Source organism: Pezoporus wallicus, unplaced genomic scaffold, assembly GCF_028554395.1.
Source record: "Pezoporus wallicus isolate ANWC-B61680 ecotype Strahan unplaced genomic scaffold, APGP_CSIRO_Pwel_v1 contig_3876, whole genome shotgun sequence".
Lineage (NCBI taxonomy): Eukaryota > Metazoa > Chordata > Aves > Psittaciformes > Psittacidae > Pezoporus > Pezoporus wallicus.
Genome location: NW_026636085.1, coordinates 564,584 through 581,730, shown reverse-complemented (window position 1 = coordinate 581,730; position 17,147 = coordinate 564,584).

Genomic DNA, 17,147 nt, shown 5'->3' with positions numbered 1-17,147 from the left:
AATTTACCAAGCTGTATCTGTCATCTTTGTAGGTGATGTTAAGTGGAATGAGGATGTTGTTTTGCAGAACAGTGTACAAGCAAATGGTAGTTTGTAATTGAGGCTTTTGAAATCACATCTATTCTGCATGCAAAAAGCACTACAGTACACAAGAGTCATCTCACAGCAGTCTGCAGAGCTTCAAAAGGCAGTTCCTGTGCTTGATAGGAAGGTGTAAGACATTTCCAACTGAGTTTTGAAAATGTGGGGAGTGCGTTGTTCAAATAAGAGGTAATCAGCTTCTTGTGTGCATAATAGGTATTTAAGCCTCATATTCCTGTATGTTTTGTGTAGAGACCTCTTTTTAACTGGGATTCACAATGATAAGGAACAACTATCTAATGGTTGATCACTGGATGTTAGGTTACTACTTACTTAATTTTGGATGAGTTTTGTTGTTCATTTTCAATTTTAAAGTCTTATAGAATGTTAGACAGACTTTTATGGTGTCTTTAAGAACTGGATCTTGTCTTTAGTGTTCTGAGATAATCTTATCTGAGAAATAATAAAAGATTTATGTGTAACTTTTTTATTAGTATTTTTATGGAAGCATAGAATGGTTTGGGTTGGAAGAGACCTTAAGATCATCCACTTCCAACCCCCTGCCACGGGCAGGGACACCTTCCAGTAGACCAGTTTGTTCCAAGGTCCATCCAACCCAGCCTTGAACACTGCCATGGATGGGGCAGCCACAGCTTCTCTAAGCACCTTGTGCCAGTGCCTCAGCACCTTCATAATAAATAATTTTATTTACACATGTTCTATTTTTCTCACATTAGAAAAGGAATGCACTTAGAAAAGGAATGGAAGTAGTGTTCTACAACAGATAGACATAAGCAGGAGAATGTATTGCTGCTCTGGACATGTATGTTTGCTTTTGGATAGACTGAGTGAGTTTGTGGGAAATAATCTGGCAGTGCCAGTCATACTGATGGTAAGAACACGGGATTTTTCCTGATCATAGGCAATTACAAAAGGTCAGAAATATTCTGATCAAGGGAATTTTGAAGTAATTCTGGAGAAGGTTAAGCCTTGATCATGGTTTGTATAATTCCATGGGAAACTGCTATTTTTAATAGAAGGTCACTGGGCCTAGCAGAAATGCATAGGGGAAATCAGTGGCTGGAAAGGGAAGCTGCGCATCTGCAGTCCAGAAATTGAACAATCATAGAATAGTTAGGGTTGGAAAGGACCTTAAGATCATCTAGTTCCAACCCCCCTGCCATGGGCAGGGACACCTCACACTAAATCATGCCATGCAAGGCTCTGTCCAACCTGGCTTTGAACACCGCCAGGGATGGAGCATTCATAGCTTCCCTGGGCAACCTATTCCAGTGTCTCACCACCCTTACAGGAAAGAATTTCTTCCTTATATCCAGTCTAAACTTCCCCTGTTTAAGTTTTAACCCATTACCCCTTGTCCTGTCACTATAGTCCCCAATGAAGAGTCCCCACCCCGGCATCCTTATAGGCCCCCTTCAGATACTGTAAGGCTGCTATAAGGTCTCCACACAGCCTTCTCTCCTCCAGGCTGAACAGCCCCAACTTTCTCAGCCTATCTTCATACAGGAGGTGCTCCAGTCCCCTGATCATCCTTGTGGCCTCCTCTGGGCTTGTTCCAACAGTTCCATGTCCTTTTTATGTTGAGGACACCATAACTGCACACAGTCCTCCTAGAGAGGTCAGATCTACTTTCTTAATCGTAGTGATGATTTATGGGATTACTGTTCCATTGCTGGAAGTTTTAAAATGATGATTGGTTTTGTATGGTATCTGTAGGCCTTACATGTTCATCTGTGTATACATGTATACGTGTGTGGATATATATAGACATAAGTATATATAAAACATTGTCTTTCAAGCACAGACAATATATCTGAAGCAGGAATCGCACCAGGAAATTCCTGTGTCTTGTTATTCTTGGGGTCAAATTAGATGATCAGACAGTGAAAATGAGTTTCTCTTGTGGTGAATTAGTTCAATTTCTTTTCTCAAGGAAAATCCTTTTTAATTTGAGCTTCATTACCCGCAATCTGGACCAGAAGATTGAGGTGTCACAGCAACACATTCACTGTGTCAGTATTTTTGTTCTCTTTCTAACTCCTCTCTGCTTTCCCCAGAGTGCTAGTTGGACAGATTGGGATAGTACAACCAGGAATGTGTGTTGCCTTCTAATGCACAGAGCTGCTGTCAGTCCCGTGGTCTTGAGAACCCATGGAAAATGTTTGCTTATTACACCTGGAGATGATCACGATCATGTGAAGCTGTCTCATTCTCTACAGCTGTGTACTGTGAGATAATTATGCATTGTGTTATCATTAACATTTATGTACCTAAAAACAATAGATCAGTACTTCAAAGACTTGTTATGGAGGTTTTCAGTTCAAGGCACTCTGTACTATGTAGGAACCAAATAGGTAGGTGAAATAAGCAGATTGTGATGTTGAAGTGTGACAAAGGATAGATTGCATGGCAATTCTTTGTCACAAACAGCTTTAGGCAGGCAGAAGCAGTGTCTTTGTTGTGTTTTAACCTTGAAAATATATTATCAGACTTGGAATGTCTAAGTAATGTTATTTTCTATTGGCTCTCACAGCTGAGTAGCATGTCAGTGCACCCTTCAGTGCTTTCTGTGTGAGCCATCCTTGATTTCTACCAGTCAAAAGTCATCCCATCTTGTGCATGGTTCATGGAACTTAGACGTGAGATAGTCATGAATTTCTGAGCATTTGAAATAGTAAGGTTTCATTGTAAACCCAGAATCTGTAAAGAAACAGCATGTTTCAGTTCACTTCTCAAACTGCAGGATCTGCTGGTTTGCTTAGCAGTTTGTTTGGTGAAGAGCCTTTCATCGCCATGCCTGCAAACCAGGACATTGTTCATGCAGAACTGCTAGTCCTGGGATTGCAAGAAGATCCCCAAACTAAACCAGTTTTGAATCAAATTGTCAGAGGGTGGAGAGAAGTCAAGACTGTAACTCCAGACTAGGGCTGTGGTGCCTGTTGCACTGGAATGTGATGGCTTCTCATCAGTGGCAAAGGAGATTCTGGGCTCCCTCAACTTGCTTGAAACAGGCAGGGAGTCTTGAAATGTAAAGGAATTCTGGAAACTCATTGAGAGTCAGGGCAGGTGGCTCTGTTTCAGATGTGAAAATATCTTACTGTGAATTAAACAAATCCTTCCTTTATGAAGCTTAGTGGAGGTTTAAAATACAAATGTAAATCTCTGTAAAGCTAAGATAGTAGAAAGCCTCCAGAGTTCGCAAGAACCAGTGCAGTTCAACAGAATATGCCCGGATTTGATGGGCAGAACATCTTAAACCCTCACATCTCATGGTTAAGCAGAAAAACTGGCTTTTTAGGAGAGAATTTTCTCTCCCCCTCCTGCAATTGCTATTCCTAACATTTTTCAAATGCCACTTTTTCCCAGGAGGTAAGAGATTAAACAGCACCCGCTTCTGATAATCCACCTGAGTGCTTGCTGCTAAAACATGGCCTGAATTTGAATAGATGCTTCATTAGGGCTTGCCACCTGCCTTTGGCTTGCTGTGTGATGGTAAGAATTCATTTTTAAAGCAGAATTTCCAAAGGTGTTATCTAAGTAACCTAGGTGCCTGCGTTTCATTTTGAGGGAGGCTTATATCACTTATGGCTGGATTCTCAAGGGGCCTTTGAAACCTAGAAAACATTGTAAGTTTTTAAGCAGTTTCCAGAAGTCTGCTTTCAGGTCCTGCTGAAGGAGGCTGGAAATGTCGTTACTGAGTTCAATAGGATATGGGTTAAGTCCAAATAATACGCTGATGCCTCCTCATTTAACTTTTTCTATGCCTTTAACCTAGCTGCTGAGAGTAAAATGTCTTTGATGCAATCTGTACAGCCATTCTGCTGTGGTATTTTGTAATAACTTGCAGTGATGCATGTATTATAATGATCTTTTTCATCCTTCCTGCAGCTCCACAGAATCTGTGAATAACTAAATAAATAATAGATAAAACTGAATAAATAATAAATGCTATGATGAAGTTTAAAAAATTTCAGCTCCTTAGATGAGAGAAAATAGATAATTCATGTAGGTACATAGAGTGCACTAATTCTGTGACTCAAAGCAATTTGAAAATAAATTTGGTGGATTACATGAATACTAGTGGGAGCAGAAGAAACACAGGTATAGATTGGGTACTTGAAAGTTACATATAGTAACATGTTCACTTTAATTTGCTGTATATTTTCACGGAGTGTTTGAGCTTCCATTTGCCCCATCGTCAGCTTTTTGCTCTTTTTGTTTTATCCTGGAGGGGACTAACACAACAAAATCTGGTTTTGTGCATGGTGAGGGGGAGTTCTCACCACCTGTTTCAGCAGCAGAAGGGACTTGTATTAGAAGAAATGACCTGGTCTTACTTATGGAAACTAACGATGACCTTTATTTTACTCCTGTTCTCTTTGCTCCTGCGATTACTGCCACTTACTCCATATTGCCAAACTCATTCAAGGTGCTCTTCTGGACAATTCCCCACATCAGACCTTGAGTTAAAAATAAGGATATTTAAAATGTTTAAATACAAAGTTCTTTATCATAATGTTTCTGAACCTTTAATCCTGCAGCTTCAGGCTTTTCTTGAGCTGAAGTCTGGGTAGTTACTTAAGAGATAGAGAAAGAAACACTGTTTTTGTAATGTAACTCCAGAAGTTTTAAGAATTATTTGTGGCAACAGAAGAAGAGGGCAAACCAGAGCTAACAAGGCTGTGATCTGGTTATGCTCTTTTTTCAGTCAATTTACTGCAAGCAAGTAAAAGCATCAATTCAGCGTGCAGATTGTCTTTGCTTCTGGTACTGTGAAGTTAGTGGGACTAAATCAGACATGCAATGAGAGAAGCGTGCAAAAGACTTTTCAAGGCTGCACCTTTTGTGAGTTATAGTGGTGTAAACAATGGATTTTTCTGTTCATTGATAACTAAATGAAATAAGTTGGATTGAACCACGACACTTTTTTTTTTGAGGGGGATGGATAAGAAGTGGAAAAATAAAACTTAGTTTTATGTCAAGAAGTTTATTTTTGGTTATGATAAATTTAAAAATTACAAAAGAATGATTTTCAAATCCTTGAACAAAAATCAAATATTTGGGTTTGGAATTTGTGTATTTTTATGAGAAAGGTTTTCAAAATGAAGGTATCACTTTTTTGTCTGTTTTACTTATTTCTGCATAAAAGAAAATGGGTCAGCATCTTGCGAAGAGTGCAGACTGAAGAGCAGCAAACACGTTACGGTATCGGTGTACACTGGTGAAGTAAGTGCTGTGTATTTCTGTCAGCCAGAAGGTGGTAGCAGAATTCTCCTGTAACAGCTCTGAATTGTGTTCCAGCAGGCATTCTCAATACAAAGTGATACTGAAATGTAGTTCAGAAAACATATTTTTTTGAGTAGCAAGAACAAATAGCATTGACATTTCTTTTTATTTGGCAGCATCTTTGAGTAGAAAAGTGTCTGCACTTACGCCTGAGATGTCATGCATTGGGAATGCGTGTGGGATCTGTTACTTGGGTTTTGTCTCTGGTTTTTTGCAATTGTAATTATGGTTTTTACAGACTTTTTAATGCCAAAGGGAGCCATTTATGGGCTGAAATGACAAGAGATTTGTTTTTCTCATAGCATCGCAAGACTGGAAGATGTCAGTACCATGAGAAGACCAGATAACACATTATTTCCATCCAGAGGAATTCTGTCATTTTTCACAGATACGAACACAAATGCAGAAAACATTACCCTTCGTCTGGGTCTGGTGCAGCACCCCAGTTGTACTCTTAACAAGTGTAACAACTTGAAGATGCAAGGGGATAAGGTTTATTACTCTGTTCTATTGTTTTGTGATGGACTTGTGATACTCAGGTGACCCACTGATAAGTCAGTTCACTCTGCAAATAGCTGTTCCTGTTTCAGCAGAGTCACTCTTCACTGCTGCAAGAAATGTGTGATAAACTCAGGCTCTGGAGCACAGCCCATCCCTCATTTTCTCTGAACCATTGTATCACAGCTCTGATGGTAGTATGTACTCCTCTGCAGACTTCTTTAAGAAATTGTTCTGTATCTTAGAGATAGTTTCTATGGTAACTGTGATTGTGTGTGTGTTTTTTTAAACTTCATGGATAGTTTGGAAGTAAAGGGAGAAGCGTTTTGATGTGACTTTAGGAAGAGTCAACAAAATAAGGTAGGAAAATAAAGCATTCTGTGCTTGATCTATTTACCAGTAAGCTGAAACAGCAGTTCAAGACTGCATTAGTCTCACTGCCTGGCTTATAAGGTGAGCAGGCTGGAGCTGCTGGAACTACACTGGAAAGCAATAATAAAGGAAGAGCCACATCACAGTGAAAGATAGCAGGAAATATAAATAATGGGTAGATACAGATACCAGTACAAATATAGAATATAGATGCTAGAATGCAGATATTGAAAGCATGGTTAAGACCCATTATGTATGTACTATGTGGAAAACGTGCCAAGATATTGAGATAAACACAAGTTCAGATATGGAGAAGATTCAGGCTGGAGAGGGTTCAGTGAAGAGCCACAAAGATGATACAAGGACTGGAAAGCCGTGTGAGGAAAGGCTGAGAGAGCCGGGCTTGTTCAGCCTTGAGAAAAGAAGGGTCAGGAGACCTTATGACCATGTTCCAGTATTTAAAGGGTGGCTACAAAGAAGAGAAAGACTCCCTTTTTGAAAGAGTCACATGGAAAAGAGGAGGGGTGATGGACATAAGTTACTCCTGGTGATTCTGACTGGACAGAAGTGGAAAAATTTTCCAAATGAGAACAGTCAGCCATTGGAATAATCTCCCCAGGGAAGTGGTGCATTCCCCAACATTGGGCACTGTTGAGATTTGGCTGGACAAGGTGCTGGGACATCTAGACTAGGTCATGCTTTGCCTAGAAAGGATGGACCAGGTGATCCTTGAGGTCCCTTCCAACCTGATACTCTGTTTTGCACATACGCAGGGAAATCATATTCACAGTTAATGTGTCTTTTAGGCATAAGTATAGGTGTTGCAAAGATGCCAGAGGTAAAATTGATAATGAATGACATTGTAAAACCTGGGCATTTGAAAAGTCCCAGAGTAGTTTTGCCAACAGCCCTGTTTTCTGTTGAGGCAGAAGCTAGGAGACGGTTAACCAAAAATGAACTTAGTTAACGAAGATACCAATGTTTATACAATAAGTGACTGTATTTAGAGGTAAAAATACTTACCAGTTCTCTGTTTTTAACTGTTTTATCTCAAAAGAAGCAGTCAAAATATTTATTTTTGGGAACCAAAACAAAGATATGAAATCAAAGAGAACTGATGAAGTAAAAGTTAGTGGAGTGCTCTGGTATTTTGTCAGTACTGTTACAAAAAATGCATTAACTGTCTGTTTCATTGCAATATAGGGGAGAAAAAGACTGCATTGTTCAAAAATGCTCTGTACATATGGAGTTCATTTCAGCATAGTACTGAAGTCCATTGACTACACTTTCAAATGCACAGGGTACAAAAGAATAATTTCTAGATAAGCACAAGTGAATATTTAGAAATAATATCTAATTCCTTTATCTCCAAGTCTATGAGAAGATGTAATGAAATCCAAAGATGTTCCCATCTGCTTTAAATTGATATTGGCATCTCCTTTGAGATTATTGGATGTTATTTTATCTTCATATAACGATGAATTACCATTTGCTGAAAAATGGAGGTTCTTTTAAGATGCCTTATGCTGGGCACCAAATTAATTGGGGTATCTGAACTCTATTAGTCATCTGAAACAACTTGGTCTCTATTTCCTGTTCTTACTGACTTATTAGTGTGGTTGTGGCAGGAGAGTAAGAGGGCAGAGAAGAAAATGTCAGTGTAGTTATTTGTGGGTAATGCTTCCATTTGGAGAGAAATGAGCACCACTGTCTTTGTGAAGAGGCTGGAGCATGCAAACCTTCTGAAGAGCCACTTTAATAGAATCGAAGAGAAAACCCTGTTGCGGTAAGGAGCATTCTGAAGAGTGTCCTGTGCTGACCCCTTTGAAATTTTCCATTGCTGGCAGCGAGAGACCAAGTAAGGAATGAGGAGGCCTAACTGCTGCTTGTCCTCCACGCTGCTGTTATTCCCCTTTATCCTGTTGTGCTGGTGGAAGTGAAATCTCTAGCCTGTGCCTGTTTAACTGTAAACAAATGGATGTGTCAGTCAGTGAGAAACTTTAAAAAGGAGGAAAGCTGTGCAATTGATCATATATAACCAGTGTGAGAAACTAAGCACTGAAACGGCTGACACTGATCTTCTTGTCAGGCATGAGTAATTAGAAGTAGGACCAGCAAAACCAGGGCACTTGTAATTTAAGCTGCCTGCCTGGACTCAGAATTCTCCAAAGCAGGATGTAAACAGACCTGTGACCAGATGTTTAAGCCTAAAGCTATAATAAAAACAGTGAGTTATTGCATAAAGTATAGGAGCAGGCAATCAGTTATTAGAGGTCTAAAACCAAAGTATTAATATATTATTGTGTAATAGAAGCTGGAGAACCTTCTCTTTAGGCACTCGTGGTTGGAGAATAGGTCCTGGGGGTTGCAAGTGAATTTGTGCTGGCAGTAGAAGACATCAGAGGCTTTGGAACAGCTCTTCTGAGTGGGTGCTCAGCTGGAGAATAAGTGATTCGATGTCCAAGTCTGCCTTAGAATGGTCTCAGCACAATAGATCAAGCCCTAAACAAGAGCAGTGCCCTATAGGAATATATAGTGTCAGATATGTTTGTGAGCAATGGGCATGTGTAAGCTACATAGCGCAGTCCGAGCACATAGCACCTGCCTGAGGATGGGTCTAGAAGGGCTGACACGCTGAATGTAAAAGGTGAAGACATTACACAAGATTAGATTGACAATAGATTTTCTTAAGTTTGAGTTTAGTGAAATAGCCTGTTTTTTTTTTTTTTCCCCCATATTGTTGCTCAGATGTCTACAGTTAATGGCAGTTTCCTTTCTATGTCATTTGCTTTTATTGCAGTGTGCCATAATATGTTTAACATCCCCATAGAAAACTACAGCAGTGAGCAAAATATTTATCTGAACACTACAGCCTGTTTCTGAGCTTAAGGTGATGAGATGTGTATTTTCCTTACAAACTTCTAGGAATTTGAGTTACTATTCCACACTGGAAAAACAATCTCATCAGTAAGAGCTGTGAGATTGCCCTGTTTTCACAGTTATGTGAATGCCACTCTTCCTGAAGTAATAATCACTTGTTAACCTTACATTTGCTGCTCTTTCAGATTTCACAGCCAGAACTGACACTGCTGACAGCTTGATAAACTGTTTGCCACTTACGATGGCTTTGCCTCTTCCAGGAACACTCTTTTCTGTGTATACTCACTTTGAAGAACCACTCTGACTTTAAGCTGAAGGTTCTGTGCAAACCAGGCAGCCTTTGCTGCTGCAAAATTACCAAGGGGAAAAAAATGTGAGATTTTGGCTCAAGAGAATGCTCCCTGCAGTAAAGGTCTATGTGGAAGGACAGGTCTGCTGCACTAATACCATGGGTGCCTCTTGCTGTGGATCCTAAATTCACATATGGGTTTTGGCAGTAAGACGATGCAGTTGAAGATGTATTTCGAAGGCTGTATCTTTGCGTTTCATTTCGTGGTCTGCTTCGAAAATTTGCTGTTTTGCTTTTTAGATAACAAATTTACCAACAGGTGGTGCTGCTGCTGCACTAAATCCCATGTGTTAGTCTTGATTTGGGAAAGAAATGCTGGCACTTGTATTTCAACATCCCAGCGATTCCTTGGGCTCCAAAGAAAAATATTATGAAATATTACTCGGGTATAATTTTTTCCATGTATTACTGGTAAGATATTTACAATAACGAATCAGGATCTTTTATTATAATGATGTTGTTGTGCTTGTATATAGCACCTCTCAAAACAATTGGACTCGTCCCACATGGGACTATCTCTTTTCTTGCCATAGCCTCTTGTAATATGTAATGAACATTTTCTTAATACTCACTGAAGTAAATAACTATTTCCATACATAATGCTTGGAACGGAGAGACAGAAAAATGGGTTGTCTGAGTCATGTGGGAAGTCTCCATCAAGGCAAGGAATTAAACGCAGGTAACCTGTGTCATACCTAATTTACTTGCTGTTGGTCAGGCACTTCCTCCTTAGAGAATAATTTGGGAAAGGATACCTGTCCTGTCTGGCAGTGACAGATACCTCAGCATAACATCAGAGTGAACAGGAATGTGGTTATGCTGCCTCTCTCCTCTTTTCCAGGCGCAATGAGGCATAGCTATTTTATTACGTTTGTTGTCATTAGTCAGGGCTACTGCTTGTTTGTCTGAGGCTACCAACAAACACAATGTGATTCATGCAGAACTGCTCGAGGGATGGCTTGACTCCAAAAGCACAGTTTAGCCTTTATTTGGCAGTTGTTTGCTTAATGCAGAAAAATGTGTATGAAAGCTATGAAAAATGAATCTGTGCTGTAACACACAGCTTGTAAAATCCACTTGATTTATCCCACAGAAGATATTACAGTACAAAGGAATAATGAACACAATGCCTGCCTTCATTTGCTTTTATTTTTTGGTTATGCTGTCATCTTCCATATTATTGCAACGGATTCTGGCCTACATGGAGTCATCATAACTAATAAAATGTCCTTGTAATGAAAGATTATCTGTGATGCTGAGCTTTGGAAAGGATTTTTTTTTTAATCTAATGGTAGCATATGTGGAATTTGCATTCCCTTGTATGATTACTCTGATTTAATCCTGAACTGTATGGGAGAGATGCAGTGGGACGGGGTAGTAGAGCATTTGAAGAGGCACTGTTACCACTCCATAAGTAGGGCATCGACTGTAAGTACTGTTGTAGGCTGATAATTGTCCTTTGTTCTGTGGGTAATATAAAGTAATGGTTTCCTTCTCAGTGCCTCTGAATCTCTTCAGATCTTCAGGCCATTTCCTTGGGGTTCTTCTTGGCTTTGAAGAAGGTTATCAGAGGAAGGCAAGCTGGCTGTTTAAATGTGATATACATGGACTGGCATTTCCAATAAAAATATATATATATTAGGGTTTTAAAATGTAGGAAAGTTTGAATATCGTTGATCTGAATGGTGCTCCCTGCAGAAACTGGAAGTACAGGGGTGAGTAACACGAATGTGAAAGTACAGAAACAAAAGAGCTTCATGCTGGGAAGGAAGCCCAGATTCCCTGACCCAGCTGAAGAGGGCTAAGAAGACAATTGCCTGGAAACAATTGGATTCATCTCCATTAGCATTTTAATTTGTATCGAGAATACACTTTTGAAGAGAATCTCCTCCCTATACCCAGTTTCTCTGCTTTGGTGGTGCAGAGTGGTCTCAGAGCACCTGAACTAGAGCCACCTCAACAGAAACCAGGCTGGAAGAGGCACTCCATCAGCACCCATTTTAGTTCAAAGGGAGCATGTAGGAGGCAGAGCTGGATTAGATGTAGCCTGAAGGGAACCCCCTGAAATGCCTGAAATGCATCAGATTCTCATTGACGGGGCTTTTGGTCTGTGGATCCATTCCCGGTGGTCACCACTACCTGCTCATAGATACAGCTTAGTATGCAATGGGGTTCCACTGCTGACCATGGTACGGCTGTGGACCAGTCTTGATGTGGAGATGTGTGACAGCCTAAATGCTTTCGAAGTAGCCTTCTCTGAAACAGGTTGGCTCTAAGAGGTGTTTCTGTTATAGGTAAGACCTGGGTAGGCACTAATTAATCCTATTATTGCTGGAGATAGAAGAGCACTGTGCTAAACTGAGCTCCAGCCAACCACGGTGGCCAACATGTAGTGAGTAGGCCCTTGCATTGACATAAAGGATGGCTGAAGGACCAGGGCCCAACTGGCTGACCAGCAAGAGAGCAAAGGTCTCAAGAAACTTGAGGAGTATGGCCTTCTCCCTGCTGCAGCCCCAGTTATGCATTATTGTTCTCTTAAAACGTGCATACTGTCTTGCCCAAATGTTTTAATTGTTAAAATGTGCAGGTCCTGCTAAACTCAAGTTGGTTTAGCTCTCCTACATAGTGTGAATAATTCTCTTCATTCCTTGATATTGCTTTCTTCAGGGTATGTAAACTGTTTTATCATCTCCCATTAGGCTCCTTTTATCTGACAGTATATATTAGACTTCTGTTTTCTCTATTTTTATGTCACAGTCTCCAATCTTGCTTTGTTTTATGTGCCTCTGTCTTTAAATACGTGGGATAAGCTAGCATGAAGAATAGAAAATTTTGAATAATTCTTGGTAGATCATTACTGCATCATATGAAGTTCCTCAGCATTCAACTTGGTCTGTTTTAAAGACACCTGCTGTTCCAGTTTCTTTTACATCCTCAGCTTTGTTAAATTATATATCTAACAAACAGAGGGGTTTTTCATGGGCTTTTTTGTTTGTTTGTTTTTATTTCAAACGAGATGTGCAGAAAATGTGTTCATTTAAATAAGAAGTTGAAATTGTCTCAAATGTTTTGTTTTGTTTTGCTTTGACTTGGTATTTGTTCTCTTTTGCTTACAAGGAAAGTCTGCAAAGTCTGCAAGTCCTGCCGCAGTACTGGTATGAATACCTTCGCACTTGGGAATAATCTCATTGGTATCACCAGGACATTTTACTGGCATTAAGGTGCACCAATCTAAATCCAATTTAGGGATTAAGACGTGAGTATGACAGCACATGAACCAAAAGAAAATCCTTAGCTAAGGAAGGGATGCATGGTTGGAGGTTGAGAGGGAGAAGGCAGATGTGGAAATGAGACATTCACAGGATTTGGAGAGGTCGCGAAGCCTCTCCGTCCAGAGGTTCCAAGACCAGAGTGGCCTTGCCCAACCTGGTGTAACCTCATAGCTGACCCTGCTTTGGGCAGAAGGCTGGACTAGAGACCTCCTGAGGTCCTGTCCAACCTGAATTTCCCTATGATCCTATGAAAAAGAATAGCTACAGATCTATATGGTGATGTATGGGAAAATAGTAATAGCCCACAGGAGTAAATCAGTGTTTACTGAGCTTCCTTCATAGTCAACATTACATTACAAGATCAGCATTGGTGAAGTTTGTACAACCTCATGAAAGAACAGATTTTCCTTTCTTCTAACAGATAGGATCAACCAGTTGCTCCCATATATTTTGCTTCACATCTTCAAATGACAGAATCAAATTTACAAATGTCTATAGATGTTTATGGTTGAAAATAGAGCCTGATTTTGGAACCATAGCACATTTTATAGGTCGCTTGCTGAAGCAGATATTCTTTTATGTGACAATTTGAATCAGTCCCCTGAATCAGTGAAGGGACTGGAGACATAAAACGTAACAGGGCATAGACTCCCTACTAAAGAATCTTCTAGTCTGCTTTAAAATTGTATAGCATTTTATAATCCTGTAGCAAATTCTATAGCACCTTTCTGTAATGGTGTGGATTGCTTACTTACAGAGAATAACCTTATGACCTGAATCATCAAAACTACTGTTTTTTTTGGACATCTTCCATCTAAGTATTAATTTAGTCCAAGCCTGCTTGGCATATAAAGTTGGAAGAGATGGTAACACTAGACAGCACAGAACAGACTCATGAGATAATTCTTGCTTTATATCAAGGAGGGGGTTAAATATATTATGCCATGGTAGAATGAGCTGAAGGATGTTGATGTATTTGGGTTGAAGCCACTGAAAAAATAAATTTAAATAAGCAGAAATAAGGCACAGATTTATCATAGAGAAAAATTTTGTATGTAAACGTGTGGTATCCACAAGGGTTTCCATAGAGGAAAACTGGCTGAAGAAACCACTTCTTGTCTTGTGCTTTGGTCTGCAGTTCACTCCGCTCCATTTCGCGGTGCAGTCAGATGTGTTGATTCTTCTAGCCCGTTTCCTCTAGCCCATGGGTTGATTCCTGTAGCCACAGGGTAGCTGCCCATTTTCCTTCTTTTCTCCTTCCCTCTTCCCCTTCTCCCACTCAATTTTATTTTCCTTCCTTCCTGTCTTTCTGCCTTTTTCTCTCCCTTCACCTTCTCCTTCCCCTCTGTCTCATGTATCTGTAGAATAACAACCTACAGACATGACTTTCCCAAACATCCAGTATATTGCTGCTATATTAATACAGAAGGAAAGGGAACAAGCCATAAAATCATTGACGGATCAAGAAAAAAACCTGTTATGTATCACATGGGAGCACAGTACTCAGAATAACATGGGGGTTTTATTTCTAAGGAAGAATTGTAATCGTGTGTAAATTAAAGACAGGAGTAACAGAAGAATGGAGGCCCAGGCTGCCATATGAATAATACTTCTTTAGCTCTGAGCAATGAATGTAAGAGTTTGTCAGATGGCTCATGCAGCCACCCCTGTACCGGTCATATAGGAAACCATATCCAGTTCCAGACATTTAAAATGTCCATTTGGGGCTTTCGGCTCAGGAAATATTCCTGACGACCTGACACATTGGTGAAAGGTACGTCAGAAAACTGAACACAGGCAACATTGTTGAGTCCACCTGGATGAGTGTAGGAGATGTAGTTCTTCACCTTTCACAGACGAGTCAACTGAGAATATAACGTCTCATGTTCTTCAAATTATGTGAAGAATTAGTAATTGTCTTATGGCTAGAAACCATGGCAGGGCTTTCTGTTTTCTTTTCATGTATGGTGCTGAAAGTAATTGAGCAATGAAAAATCCTGTTTAGGACTGCAATAACAATTAATCAAAATTGAGCATGTTATAAAATATGGCTTGGATGCTCATCCGATGCAAATCAGCTTTTGTTTGAAATCAATAGAGCTGTGGCAATTTATGGCAGCAAAGGGCTTCGCTCTTTTTCTTTTGAATGAATAATATACCCACGTATTCATTTTTCTTTCTTACACTAAGTGCCAGTTTTCAACCTGTTCATTCGTATAAAGCTGTGGAACACAGTTGTAATCCACCCAGTCTACATAATTCAGTGCTTTCTAGAACAGGGTTTATCATTGTCCATTTTTCTTTTCACTGTCACCCAGGTGAAGTAATGTAATTGTGCATTTAGTCACGCTGCTAGCCTGAAATTAAAAGTTAAACAAGACTTCAATCTTTTCTTATCTATGCTTCCAAAGTCTGGCGTAATGTAAAGTCTTGTGTGTTACAGTAGTGTAAAATAATTCCTGCCCTTGGATACTTACTGACATGAAAGAAAACAGTGGATGAGGAGCTGGTTTTTGACAGAGGTGGAGAAGTGCTTTGTCAGAAATAATACTGCAGCACTGCAGCAGCATAGCAGATCTCAGTCGGACACTTTAGAGGGGAGGAGGTTTATATTTTAAAGCAAAGCTGATTTCATTCATTCATCCATCCACGCATTTCCACAAACGTGTACACCACCAAACCGTGTACGTCCAAATAGTCTGTCTGCCCTTGGAGCACCAAGATGCTGGTGTGCAGACAGGCTAACTGACATTCCTTGGGGTGACAGGGGACAAAAGAAGCAGTCTAGTTTCTCTTCACATGTTCTGTGTTCATCTTAGGTTGGTGATTTTGAGCATACCTTCTGTTGTTCACTGTATAAACTGACAGGGTTTACCCACCTGAGTCATCAGGATTAACTCACTATGTTTGTTTCCCAGTCTGGGTATCCTGAGAAGAAACACAAGAGACGTACTGGGATCTTGGTGACCTCCTCATCTAAGTGACATCAACACATGTTGTTCTTCCAGCCCTCCTTCTGCTGTATGATCCTTGTGGTTCTCCCATACCCATATAGTTTTATTCATACCAATGTAAACATCTCTACTGCAATTCTCTACAACAGGAGACAGATGCTGTTCTAATGGTTAATGTAGACTTTTATGATGAACTGTGATGTTGAAAAATAATCTTAATAGGGATATTATAGAACTCATTTCCAACTCGTCATAAATTGTCATATTTAAATATCTGTATATCATCACTGGTGTATTACTTCCCACTTGAAGGAATGTTGCAATAGCAGGACTGTTACAGGCTTGAAGATGAAGGTACATTAAGCTTGTTTCTCACTTAATCCATGGTTGAGTATACCTCATAACATGGGTAATTGCTGTTAAGAAGCATTAACATAATCTGCATCTCGTCTTATGTTTGGGACTGAATTAATCTCATCTAACTATAGACATCTGCAGTGCTGACATTACTTTTGAGCTAACCAAAGTTCTTTGTTACTGGTGAAAAGAAGCAGGTACCTCTAAGGTGCAGTTCTTTTGACTTTAGCATGAGAAAAATAACAACTAAAAATGTTTATTTTTCCCTAATGACTAAAGGCTTCTAAAAGAAACCAATAGAGAGTAGTTGAAATACAGAACTCTACATTTAGTTAGTAAATATCACCCCAGATATCTGCTTTGTGTCGTAATGGCCCCACAGCTATTATTGTGACCAGGTGTGGACCAAATGAAATTTTCCTGTTGCCCCCAGAAGGGTCACATTAGCAATGGAAATATTTCTGGAATATAAAGAATTTGAATTAAAGTGTCTTTTCCATATGTATAGGATGGAGAGATTGCCTTCCTTTGGGGTATAATTAAATGTATTTCCATTTAGTGTGGGGAGACAAAATATATTTATGCAATGGGGAGGATTTGATCTAGAATCTCAGTTTTTTATCTGGCACGTGATAAAATTCAGTGAAATGTCTCCTGCACATGAGAGTATTTTGTATTCAATTTGGTTCTTAATGTTAACTAAATTGATAACCCGTTTAGCTCCTCTTGCAGGTAGAGATCAGCACCCATCACAATGATCAATGGCAACTGCATTGTAGCTGCTGTGTCTTTAATACTTTGGTTTTCAGTGGCGAATACCACAGTTTTGAACTACTGTTGCTCTGCTAGTTTAAAGGGTGAGGTTTTAGTTATTTCCAGCTGATGGATGCCTATCATTGTCATCACTGCTGCTAAGTCGCAATGGCTGTGCAACTCCTGTTCAAGCATGCTGGCCAAGAATTGCAAATGTGGCTACTAATTTCCAGTGCTCACTGTGAAATACTTGTGTCCAGCCAGAATGGTGTGGGTCTTCCTGATGACATGGCTGACAGTTCCATACTGATGTTTGAATATCCT